Source organism: Pelophylax lessonae, assembly GCF_965119305.1.
Source record: "Pelophylax lessonae genome assembly, chromosome: 7".
Taxonomy (NCBI): domain Eukaryota; kingdom Metazoa; phylum Chordata; class Amphibia; order Anura; family Ranidae; genus Pelophylax; species Pelophylax lessonae.
Window position 1 is genome coordinate 148,952,631 of NC_138774.1, and position 12,646 is coordinate 148,965,276.

Sequence of the window (12,646 nt, forward strand, 5' to 3'; positions counted from 1 at the left end):
TGAAAAATGTATAGTGTTCCAAACTGACAGTGTGTGAGATAAAATTTGGTTTGGGGACAGATAGGGGGGAATCCAGATCAGAGAAGGCGAAAAAGTTGAGTAAGGCTCCTTTCACACGGCCGCTCCGTGTGAAAGGTCCGCTGCGGGACTTTTTTTTTTTTTTTTCCACGGAGCGGATGACATTTCTGTCATCCGCTCCGTGTGCCGCATATCATCCCATCCGTTTGCGGATGATATGCGGACATAATGTAAGTATGTAAGTATATGGCACTGAGGATGTCAGCGGATGACACCGCTGACATCCGATTTTCCTTCCTTTACGTTTTTTACACGGAAGGAAAAATGGGGTTCTGTTCCATTCGTAAAAACGGAACAGAACTGAAAGGAGGAAAATCGGGTGTCAGCGGATGGTATTCCGCTGACACCCGCAGTGCCATTCACTTACATTATGTCCGCAAATCATCCGCAAACGGATTGGATGATTTGCGGACACACGGAGCGGCCGTGTGAAAGGACCCTATCACAGCTTACCAGCACAGATCTAGGGTTCATATAAAGTGTTCCTATTCAGTCTAGGTCTAACTGGGCCCCCAAATGAATTTAATAAACTGAGTTTGTGGTAGGCATAAGATATGCAAGGGCATTTGTGTAGCAAGGTTTCCAGGCCTGTGGCCTGATGTGGGTCTGCCATTGTTACCGGTTACCTTTCCAGTCCATGTGAGCTGCGGCCCGGGGTGTGAGAACTGACACATTGACAACTCCAGCATCTTTGTGTGGTTGTTTTATTGTAGTTTTAGGGGATGGGAGAAGGGAATGAGTAGGATACTCCTGTGGCTGGACTATGTACAATTCTGGGACTTTTGTAGTAAGAATGCCCCTTAGCGCTGTCTTGACGCCAGCTGATGCTAGCCAGTGCTTACTGAAGCTTTGAACATACTGTATCTCTGAAAGCTGTGCTGGAACTCCGACTTAAGTCTAGCAGATCCAGGACTGTAGAACATAGAACATCTGACACTGCTTGCACTGCAAAGTCACTGACTACTCTCTCCAGCCTTGCCCTGGCTTGAGGTAGCTTGCTGTGTATTCCTGTATGGCTGCAACTCTCAACTGATGCATTCACACAGTGCATTAACTCTTCAGGGCCCAAATTGCAGGCGCCCCTTTACCACTTCAGGGTCCTCAACCTAGGTACCCCCTCTATCACTTCAGGGTCCTCTGACTAGGTACCCCCTTTACAGCTAGCTGACACTTTGGATCCTAGAACCTTCTCTGGAGTGGTCCCCACTGACTCTAGGCAGACCCCCAGGTGCAATCCTCAGTACTCACAACCTGTGTAGGCTTTACTGGGACTGGACCCCTCTCACTCTCCGCTGGTTCTCGGCACACCGGATCCCCCTCAGCTCAACTCAGTACTCTGGATTCTCAGGCAGCACCGAGACATCCACTTCCTCAGACAGGAGGAGAGACAGCCGTACTCTACCTCCTGGGACTCTGCTTCCCGCCAAAGACAATGAGTCATGCTCACCCTCAAACTTATACAGACTCCCAGAATCCTTTGCAGCAGAATCTGCCCTCTGGGGTAGTTACAAACCTGAATGTATCCCCGATTGGGTTTCCTCCACTGCCCTATGAGAAGCCTCTCACAGAGCCAGTGGGTAGACTCCCCCTTCAGCAGACACAACTGGAAACCATGACACCCTACCAAAAGAAATCATGGCCCTGCTTAGGCAGACAAGGCCCACTATACATTTACCTAGCACCTACCTGTAGGGTGCTACATTTGGATTAGCAAAACACATAATGAATAGAGAAATTTAGGTAGACAAGTCATTTTAACATCATGGGCGCAGCCAAACCATGATATTGGAGTATGATCCCATACGAAGAACAAATCCTTAGGAGTTTTTTTAGAAGGGTGGTATATGTACTTTATATAGAGTCATAGTTACATGTGAGTACAATATCACAGTATAAAGGTTTGTCGACCATTTAAAAGGAAAGTGGGTTTGAAGAGGCTATAAGGCTGATAAAGGCAGAGTGACATTCAATTATGTCAGATTCACATGGAGTCCAGATAAAGTAACAAATTGGGAGAGGAGTGTGAATAGGCTTGGAAGGGAGGTTAAATATAGTACGAGATCATCTGAGAATAGAGCAATCCTCTGTTGCACTCCCACTATCTCTAAACCCTCAATGCCCGTGTGGTGGCAGATATGAATTGGTAAGGACTCCAAGTTTAAAATAAATAATAGAGGGAACAACGGGCAGCCCTGATATGTGCCTTTTTGGATTGAGAAAGGCATGGACTCAAAACCGTAGTATTTGATAGATGTAGATGGGGAGACAAACTGCAGCTACTGATCACAGGAAACTCTCTCCCAAGCCCTAGCATTGGAATACGGGTCCTTTCACACGGGCGGTCCGTATGTCCATTTTTCCTCCCATCCGTTTGCGGATGAAAAACAGACATAATGTATGTCTATGGGATTGCGGACGTTAGCGGATGACCATCCGCTGACATCAGTTTTGCATCCATTCCGTTCAGTACAGTTTTTTGAGACGGAAGAGAAACATATTTTTCTTCCGTTTAAAAAACAGAACAGACACAAAAACGGATGTCAGCAGATATGAGAAAAGGTGCTACCACATCACTAGGTTTCTTGTAAAATAAAGCTGAGAAGCCATCAGGGAGTGTTTATGGGTCTTAAGTTCTTTTACAGTTTGATGTGCTCCCTCGAAAACTCTAAAGGCCACATCTAGCTCCTTTTCAAGATGTTTGATGTGGGACGCCTGTTCTTTTTTCCGATGTGATGCATGCTGCATGATCTGGCCTCAAATGACAGACTTCTATTATTCCCAAATTTGGGTATAAGAGGAAACCGAATGTCAAGTGTTCAGCAGAGAGCAATCGAAGATCTTCCAAAATGTGTGAAAAAGAGCATAGAGTTATTCAGACTCCAAGGTGAAGAGCGCGGTTTTTGCAGCAGTGAGTTACACTGAACAACAATAGGATCAAAGTCTGATCATGGAACAGTAAGTATTGGGATTCAGGACGAGTTAAATTATTCATTTTTAAAGATTAATTCTAGGCATCGGCATGTTATACACACAATAGTCAGGATATTAGAGGTCTATCTTTGAATGAAGCACTAATGGATGAATGAGATGTTATGTTACGTGAGAAGCATGTCTTTAAACCACTTATGGAAGTACAATATGTTTACTTCAACCAATTAAAGAATACTTAAAGATCTTACATTTTGCCATTGCGGTTTTTTTTTTTTTTAATTTACAGATTTTTTGGAGGATACCTTGGTCTGGAGAGCGCTGCAAGCAAGAGAATGTTTTTTTCGACTACATTATGTTGAAGAAAGACTTTGTGACAATAATTACAACAAAGACTTGTAGATTTCATCACTATTGAGGACTTTATTATGCCTAAACTTCAGCTTAATAGGAAAAAAAAAAACTCAACCAATACACATGCAAGCTCCCTGTCTCCACATACTTCATTTTTTTTGCTCTTGCAATAGCTACAGGTCCCATCCATCCCGCAAAACTTCCAGATTGTAGAGTCTCGCTATTACCAACCAGCCAGCGACCAACCGAATTGACTGGTCTAACAGTATGCATTAAAAACAGGGGTTTGGTTGCACACATTTGCAAATACATGCGTAAGCTGCAGGCCGCGGCAAGGCACCCTGTAATCTGCAGTCCCTAACTACAATTTAAAGAGTCTCTACAATGAGAGCACATGCATTTAATGGGATAGATGGAGGACAGGTGACTGGAGGGAGCCCACCCCTCCTTAAAGGCACAGGGTCACACTGAACACCCAGCACATCGCACAATGGCGGCAAAGGTGTCAGTGCGTTGCCTGGCTCAATATGGATATCAACGATAATGCAAAAAGTGGTCACCGCCTCCACCTATAACTGGTCCTAATGGTAAGGAGCACTGGAAGGGCGGACGCAGATCAAGAAAGACAAAGAGATTTCCAGTCACAACTTACCAACCAGCCAGCGACCAACCTAATTGACCTGTCTAACAGTATGCGTTAAAAACAGGGGTTTGGTTGCACACATTTGCAAATACATGCGTAAGCTGCAGGCCGCGGCAAGGCACCCTGTAATCTGCAGTCCCTAACTCTACAATTTAAAGAGTCTCTACAATGAGAGCACATGCATTTATTGGGATAGATGGAGGACAGGTGAATGGAGGGAGCCCACCCCTCCTTAAAGGCACAGGGTCACACTGAACACCCAGCACATCGCACAATGGCGGCAAAGGTGTCAGAGTCTCTACATTGTGCGATTTGCTGGGTGTTCAGTGTGTACGTATATAAGAGAGTGATAGGCTGCTGCAGCTATCATTCCATTTGATGGGGGGGGGGGGGAGGAACAGGGATAGCTTGTCAGGTGCAGCGTGTCTCTATGGATGCACACAGCTCAGCTCAGGTTCTGGCCAGGGGCACACACGCACACACACATACTTGTCTCCTTAGCAGCTATTCAGCTAAAGGAAACACCTGCAGCTATGGATGCATGAAAGGGGTCGGGGGATTAGCTAAAAAAAAAAAAAATAAGATTTTTAGAAGAATAGGAACATTTTTAGATTACTCTGGACCTTCCCTTTTAAAATTAAACCAAAATTCTTATTAGTATTGCCCTAAAATACTGCAATAAATATTGTCCAAGTCGGTAACTGTATGTAGTAAAAACATTGAATGATAGTATTCAGCATATCAATGGCTTTTTTTTTTCTTTTTTTAAATTTCATGTATCTTTAATTTTTTTCTACATTTGAGGGCTTGTCTCATTCTATTAGCTGCCTATTCAATTGTTTGCATACTGTCCTCACACTACCAAACACCTGAAGTCTATATTTTAAATATTTTGGGAATAATAGGGAATACAGGGAGAGCACAGGGCCTGTGGGCGGCTGGCTGGTACAGTGCCTGTGGCTGACTGGTACAGGGCCTCTGGTTGGCTGGCTGTCTGGCACCCTGCGGTGGGTGGGTGGCTGGCTGGCTGGTACAGTGCCTATGGCTGGCAGGTACAGGGCCTGTGGGTGGCTGGCTGGTACAGGGCCTGTGGGTGGCTGGCTGGCTCGCTGGTACACTGCCTGTGGCTGGCTGGCTCGCTGTTACAGGGCCTGTGGATGTGGGTGGCTGGCTGGCACCGGGCTGCTGTGGGTGGGTGTACGGCTGTGATACACTCCCGCGAGACTATTCCCGACTTCAGATGAAGCTGTCCAAGGCGAGGGAGGCGGCCTAAGTAGGCAGAATGACGTCACAAAAATATCGGTAATATCGGCCAGTTCCGGGGCCGATACTGATATAATCGGGGAAAGTCCATATCGGCCTTGCTGATAATTGGTCTATCCCTAATTGATAAATGGCTTGTTGGCTTTGTTTAATAAACTTCCAATATCTACAATGCAAGAATATGGTATCTCTGTTCTTGAAAATCTTATTTTTCCATAAACCACATGCAGAGCAATTTAAAGAGCATTAAAAAAAAAAGGACCCTGTCTCTGCTATATGGTATTTTAAAAATTGTCTTTTTGCTTTGTTAAATCTCCTCAATGGCAGTTATCAGCTGCCCATGTCCATTTTTTCTTTTTTTTTGTACAAAAGACTGCCTATTAGCCCTGAAAATGGCCAAAAGATTTAGTATTAAGATTCACCCTCCCAGCCACAGACTTCAGTAGGATTCAATGCGACGTTCAGGGTTCTTGGATTTTTTTAAGCAGGATTCAACAAATCTCTTGCAAATAAAATTCGGGAAGATTCGCTCATGCCTATCTCTTAATAAAAATGTCAGATGGAATGGTACAGTATATACAATCTGCTTACAGAGCTCCATTTGCGTGATCTCAGTACTTAATTTAGGCAGCTGAAATTCCACCTCAACCCATATGGCACTGAGTCTTCAGGCAATGGTCCTGATACTTAGAGCTTGCTTTAGATTGCAAGCTTTAAGCTACTCTTCTCAAGAACTATTCTTTCAAGAGTGGCTGCTAAAACATGACACTAGCTTGTATCTTGGAGGACCTGAAATGAAAGGATTTCCTGTTTGACTGCTGCCTATGGCAAGATTGCCCTGTACCTGCAATGCAAGCTAGAAGAGTACATATAAATATAAACATTTTTACATACCTGCAACTTGTTTCTCTCTTGTCAGGATGCAGTGGTGTAGGCCACAATCCATCTCTATCATCCATAACACCTGGGAGTCTCTAATGTGCAGGAGAAAAATCTTTTCACAGCATAATTGGAGCTCTGAGATAATCATCTCAAAATAAGGTGTATCTAAAAATAAGGATTAGTTCTTGGAAAAAAAAAATACACACCAATAGGTATTCATCAATGACTCAATAGCAAATGTCAGATTTGTTAGGTAATCCCAATAAAAGGTTTTCTTGCTCATCATGTCAGTTTATTAAAGGCGGGATATATATGTAACTGTTGCTCACAGTTCAACAGACCTTTCCCAAATTCTTTTGATGTCATTTTTTTTTTTTTAAAGAAGTGTCCCCTGACATTTTTATCCAAAGCCAGGATGGTTTCCAAGCCATTTACGTGAGATGCTTTAATAGGAAAATGCCAGTCCCCAACCAGAGGTAACAACCCCATGTTGATCACAACAGACTCTCCACTGAACTTAGCAGTGTGAAAACCTGTTCCATTATCATAAAACTTGGATCTAAACAGAAAGCACGCAAAATACACATCTAAGGTAGAACAATATACAAAACTTTTTTTTTAGATTTGGATTAAGTGGTATGAACTTGGGATAGACCGATATGTTTTTTTTCAGGGCCGATACCGATATATTGGTCACATTATTGGTATTGGTATCGGCCGATATTTTGTACATCCTGTGTCAGGGTCCGAGACTAGTCTTCTCCTCCTCAAACCATTAGGTGGTGATGCTCATGTAAGGGTAAAATGATGTCACATAATTCCGTTAAGAAATGCTATTGAATATGCCACTCACATATGTACAACAGATATAAGCAATTTCACATTAGCAGATCAGTATCTCTCACCCACTTGCTGTACATGATACCCGGGTGATACCGCTCCATCCCTCACCATCTGCCACCCATCCAATACCGCTCCATCTCTCACCCACTTGCCATAAGTGACACCCGGGTGATACTGCTCCATCCGTCATACGATCTCGGAGGTCACGTGCATGATTTTGGCCATGTTCCCCGACACAGTAATGTGAACCTAGCCTTCGACTGGGGTGCCTCAAGACTTAAAATACTTTTTAAGGGTGCCCTGAGTTAAAAAAAAATAAAAAACACTACTTTAGAACCTGGGTTTCAACAGCAATGCCATTAAAATTAGTGACTGAGAATCTGGGTGGAACAGAGGGCCCTGTGACAAGAGGTCTGGCTTGCTTTCAGAGGCTAAGGCTCATCCACCAGGAATCTGTGGACCAAGTTTACCTGGGCCTGTTCTTGAACAAGGGGGATCACCGGAGCTTTTTCCTCCTCCATCTCACGACGGAGTCAGGGAGGGAATGTATGCGCCAGTGTGAAAAGTAACAGGACATCCACTGCAAAGGGTGGGGGAATCCCTGGACCAGACTAAAAACCTGTCCAATTTCTTTATCTGGAGGTAATGATGAATTGCTGCGATTCTACCACCAATCCCAAATCACACTGCAATAGTAGATAAAAGTACTACGCCTGATCGGGTGCCATTTATTTTTATCGCTTGACAATTGCGGTAAAACTGCAACGCGTTTAGGTTGCAGTAAAAATGAATGGCACCCAAACCACTATTGTAGTGCGTTTTGGGATTAAGGGCAGAATCACACTCCTCTGCCTGCAATCCCAAAATGCCAGATGAGAATGGGGCTTTAAGGCTGAGGAAATTCTAGGTTCTAGAACAGCAGAATTTCCCAAAGAAATCACATGTGGTAACAGTGAAGTCTGCCCTTGTTAGATTGGCATGTCTATTACATGCCTAAGAGGGAGCTCAAATTAGAGGAATCAAACTGGTGTTAAGATAGCTGTTCTCCTGCCCCGAAGCAAAGTCCTAACAACCTGATCATTTTGCTGGTATTCCTCAATGCTGTCTGAGTGATATTAGACCCTTTCTTCTCAGCTCCTCTCTGCCTGGTCTCTACCACCACGAAGGCTTGCCATAGACCGATCAAAATTTGGCCGAATTTCAATCTATCTATGGCCTTTGCCGCTCAACAGAAGCCAATCTAGCGCTCGACTTCGGTCAAAAATTAAATTTTCATATAATTAGTGGCTGCAGCAGAAGTCCCTGCTGTTTGAATACATTAGGGTGGAGGATTCCTTCAGCCACCTCACTTGCTAGCTGATCAAAAAAAAAGGTTTTTGTAGGGTACTTACGAAATTGATGTGGAATGAGAGGGTGTTAGCATGTTTAGGAAAGGAGCTGCAATGCAAACTTGCTCCTTGCATTCCTCAGCAGGGATGGCCTTCCTGGCTGGCAAACACAAGGATTACTGCTAGCAGCTACAGCTACCGTCAGTAATCACATGTAAAATATGCAACAGGTTGGTTGTACCCAGATGGATCTACTTGGGTACAACCAGCCTGCCCATAGATAGAGCAAATCTCAGCAGGTACCTGCTGAACTGGTCGAAATGTAACCACTTGCCGACAGTAATCCTACTGCGGCAGTGCGGCTACCCTGGGTCCATCGACGTAGACCTACGTCGCTGGACTCCTAGTGGTCTCGTCGGTGCGCACGCGCTGCTGGAGGCTCGCTCCCACTGTGTTTAGACACAGCAGGAGTCGGGCCGGAGGAGGAGAGGCGGCGATCGCCGTTTCTCTTCCCTGATCGTCGGGGAAAGTGTGAGAAGACCTGCCTGCTTATGTAAACAAAGCAGCCAAATCTTCTCAGTGACCGACAGGGAGAAATCACAGGATTCAGCATAGCTGAACCTGCGATCTCTGTTTGTGTCACAGAACCCCCCCCCCCCCCCCCACACGTCAGTAAGCATGAGGCATACATTTAACCCTTTGATCACCCATAGGGTTAACCCCTTCCCTGCCAGTGTCATTATTACAGTAACAGTATATTTTTAGCACTGATTACTGTAGTAATGTCACTGGTCCCCTCAAAAGTGTCAAAAATGTCAGTTAGGGGTCCGATCTGTCCGCCCCAATGTCACAGTCCCGCAAAATATCGTAGATCGCCACCATTACTAGTAAAAAAAAAAAATAAAAAAAAAATAAAAATGACAAATCTTTCCCATAGTTAGTAAATTCGATAACTTTTGCGCAAACCAATCAAAATACGCTTATTGTGATTTTTTTTACCAAAAATATATAGCAGAAAACAAATTGGCCTAAAATGTTTTTTTTTTGGGGAATGTTATATAACAGAATGTGAAAAATATTTTTTTTTTTCAAAATTGTCGCTTTTTTTGTTGATAGCGCAAAAACTAAAAATTGCACAGGTGATCAAATATCACCAAAAGAAACTCTATTTGTGGGAAAAAAAGGACGCCAATTTTATTTGGGTACAGCCTCGCACGACCACGCAATTGTCCGTTAAATTAACGCAGTGCCGAATCACAAAATAGGGCCTGGTCAGGAAGGGGGGAAAATCTTTCGGTCTTAAAGTGGTTAATCCATCTATGGTCGGCTTCAAAGTGCTGAAGTAAATAGGTCAATGTGACAGCCAAGCACCTAGGATTTTGCAGAGGAAAGGACAGCAATGACATCCATGTTTTTTCCACGACAAGGTTCCTTTAAAAATGTTGGAGACTTCAGCTGTATCATACACTTAAGTCAAATCTGTCACAAAGATAGATGTCACTTTAGAAACCATCAATGGAAGCTACCATGCTTGGAATGAAGACTAAGCATACATTTCAGAGAAGTGTCTTTACTCACAGTGAAGTATAATTATAGATGCTGACATTTTAAAATGTTCAGAAAACCTTGATACAGAGGCTTGTGTTCTCATGTTTTCTGAAACATAGCTTTATTACTATTAGACACTGGTGGGCCAACACCTAGAGTGGCAATATTAGTGATGGGCCTCACCAGGCCTCAATATTTAGAGTTTACAAAAATGTATTTTCATCTCCTCTTTTGTCAAATTCTTCCTAAGAGCAATTTTGTGGCAAGGCTTAACCGTGAATAAGCTCAAAGACAAACCCTCCCTGACTTCTGGAGCTGTAGATACTGTGAAGAAAATTCATCCTCAAGGTTACTAACAGAAGCACTGAAGTCACTCAGCACTCTTTCAGACAACTTTAGTTCTTATACTGTGAACATTGAGAATAAACTGCTGCACAGCGCCTGCAACTACAAAGGTCAGTAAGACAGGTCTTGTACTAAAGCTCATTTACTGCTTGTTTAGGATATATAAAAACATGAATGTTCTTGGCCTGATAACTCTGATCATGTGTTTATTGCAGGGAACCCATAACAAGCAGATGTCATTTACAATAGACCCATAAGTTCAAACATATTCAAAGTCTAGCTTCTAGGAGACATTTTACTATGTACATTACCAGTGCTCCTCATACTGGATTACCGATTAAGACCAGAATTGCTAACATGTAACGCAAAGCATCACAAAAAAGGCACAAAATCTTAGTTGTTTTTGTTTAGTTTTTTATTTAAAATGTACGTAAAAGTATTACATGAGATAGTGTTGGTTCTTTAAGTTCAGAAAGAAATATGTATCAGCTTACTATCCACAGCTTATCTTCAGGTTTTATACCGTTAAAAGTAAACCTGCATATAAGGGAATATGTAGACTGTAATTGGGGGGCTCCTTTTGAAAATGCTAGTTGCTTGGCTGTCTCTGCCTTTGATACATATATATTTTTTTAACAAGCATGCAGGTGATGAATCAGCGCTAAGCAAATCTCCTGATCTGCATACAGGTTCCAAGTCATTGACTTAAGGTATCAAAGCCATTGGATGAAAAAAAAAAGCCAGGCAATAAGAATTTTCAGGCCAGCATTGGCAGTCTACACATTACCCTTAGTACAGGCATCTTTCAAGCAAATTCTGCCTTTCTAGTTTTTGCTGAACTATTGTTACACTTGATTGTGCAACTGGAAGAGCTTGGTGGGAATTGTAGTTCAACAGTATGTGGTGCGCTAAAAGTGTCTAAACCTTATTTAGCAAGAACACAAACATCATTGTAAAGCACTGAGGACTGTAGCAGAGATAAAGGAAATACAGTTTCTGTACCCAGTCATTAATGGGAGAAGGGGGATAATTTTTGTATTTGACCTAAAATTTTACAGATGTGGGAATAACATTTTCATTTATGGGTAGCCTTAGTAATGTGTGAAGATGTATGAAAAAAAAAAAAACTCAACTCCGGTATGACTATGGCACGGCTTCAAATAGTTTTGATTTTCAGCTTTTTCATAGGATGGCAATACAAATGTCCCATATTTTCACATGTAATGCACGTGCAGCTAGAGTATGAACCCAAACTGAGGGGCTTTTGTTTGCTTCAAGCAGGTTTTACATTCCCATACAAGTCTACAGAAATGCAAAACCTGCCTGAGGAAAGACAAAAGTTGTCAACTGCAGGTCAGTAGAACCTGTCAGTGAATTCCTAATGGTCTCTAAATCATCTTAACTGATACCATTGACACAAGCCCAAAACCCATCACTACAGGTTTTAAAAGGTGAACAATATGTGGGTTAGCAGACCAACTAGTGTTTCCAGGATCCTTTTTGGAACCCCTTCATGAATTTTTAGAAACCTAAAAATCAAAACAAATTAAAGCCCATTTGTTTTCTAAAGTATTATTTACAATGTGTACTTACACAGCTTTTATGGGTTTAATGACTAAAGTAATAAGTAGAACTGTGTTTTCAACAAAGAAACAGCCCATTAAACATGTGTTGTGCATGACTAAGAATTTCAACCTTTGGTTCTTAGAGTAAAACTGAGATTTAGAGAGGAACTGAACTCTGTGGCCAGAAAAGGCAGGCAGGAGGACAAAGGACTAGTCACCAGCCTAAAGTGACACTAAACGCTTTTCTAAGGCTGCATTCACACTTGAGCGTAGCGTTTTCGCACGTTTTGTTACCGCCATTTTTACCGTAGCGTTTTCAGGTGTTTCTTTCAGGCGTTTTTGGAGGCAGGCATTGACATCTATCAAAAACTCTGCTAATGAGCCTAAAAAGAAGCTCATGTACTTTTTTCAGCTACAGGCGTTTTGCTTCAGGCATTAAAACGCTCAGATGGGAACAGGGGCCATTTTTTTTAGCGTTTTTGGAGCTGAAAAACGCTTAAAAACACCCAGGTGTGAATGGAGCCTAAATGAAGTAATTAGAATGAACAATGTATTCTTAATTAAAAAAACAAAACAAACACCTATAAAATCGCTCAGCCTCCTCCAGATTCCTTTTTTTTTTTTCTGTGATCTGACTTCCTGTTAGAGGGTGACTACGTTCATTTATCATGGTCCCACGGTATGCAAGAACATAGTTACCCTCACCTTCTCTTGCTTGCCCACTGAGATGGATTAGGGATTATGGGATGTGTATTGTGCATAGAGCAATGTACATTATGACAACTAATGTGCACTGCTCGTTAGAAACAAATAAAATGAGGGTGGGGGAGGTTGGGAGGTTATGAAGGATAATACGAGGAGGCAGAAAA